This window comes from Rhinolophus hipposideros (assembly GCF_964194185.1).
Source record: "Rhinolophus hipposideros genome assembly, chromosome: 4".
Taxonomy (NCBI): Eukaryota; Metazoa; Chordata; class Mammalia; order Chiroptera; family Rhinolophidae; genus Rhinolophus; species Rhinolophus hipposideros.
The window spans coordinates 102,007,011-102,008,213 of record NC_138050.1 but is presented as its reverse complement, the minus strand read 5'-3'; positions in this window follow the sequence as shown (position 1 = coordinate 102,008,213).

The window sequence follows — 1,203 nt, the reverse complement described above, 5'->3', positions numbered from 1 at the left end:
TTATAAGGATGCTCAAAAAACTTAGTGGAAACTTCGACAGCCAAGCATAAAAAAGGACATAGAAATCATAAAAGAGAACTAGTCATTAGCGAAAAATACACTAACTGCAATGAAGAATGCACTAGAAAGAAACACCAGCAGAGTAGATGAAGCAGAAGATCGAATCAGTGATTTGGAGGACAAGGTAGCAGAAAACACCCAATCAGAACAGCAAAAAGAAAAAAGAATCCAAAAAAAGGAGGGCAGTTTAAGAGACCTCTGGGACAACATCAAGAGTAACAACATTCCCATCATAAGAGTACCAGAAGGAGAAGACAGAAAACAAGGGATTGAGAACCTATTTGAAGAAATAATGACTGAAGTTTTCCTAACCTGGTGAAGGAAATAGACATACAAGTCCAGGAGAACAGAGTCCCAAACAAGATGAACCCAAACAGGCCCACACCAAGACACATTAGAGCTGAAATGCATGGTGCCTGACATACAGCACGCCAGGCATTTCAATGTCTATGATTACTCTTATCACCAGCTGATGAGAATGTCAGTTTCATATGAGGTCTGACCATTAAGTCCGTGAACTTGTTGCAATGATGTTGCTAACCTTTTTTGATATCACAGGGATTATTCATTATGAATTTGTACCAACTGGACAAACAGTTAACCAAGTTTACTATTTGGAAGCGCTGAAAAGGCTGTGTGAAAAAGTTAGACGACCTGAACTTTTCGCCAACAATTCATGGCTCTTGCATCACGACAATGCACCAGCTCACACGGCACTGTCTGTGAGGGAGTTTTTAGCCTGTAAACAAATAACTGTATTGGAACACCCTCCCCACTCACCTGAACTGGCCCCCAATGACTTATTTCTTTACCCAAAAATAAAGGAAATAGTGAAAGGAAAATATTTTGATGACATTCAGGATATCAAGGGTAATACGACAACAGCTCTGATGGCCGTTTCAGAAAGAATTCCAAAACTGCTTTGAAAGGTGCACAAGGCACTGGCATTGGTGCATAGCTTCCTAAGGGGAGGACTTCAAAGGTGACCATAGGGATATTCAGCAATGAGGTATGTAGCACTTTTTCTAGGGTGAGTTCGCAAACTTAACTGTCAGACCTCGTAGGCTATTCTCTTTACTGATGTTGCCTGCTTCAGATAAACTAATAATATTCAAACCAAACAAAAATAAAAAGCCACGACTT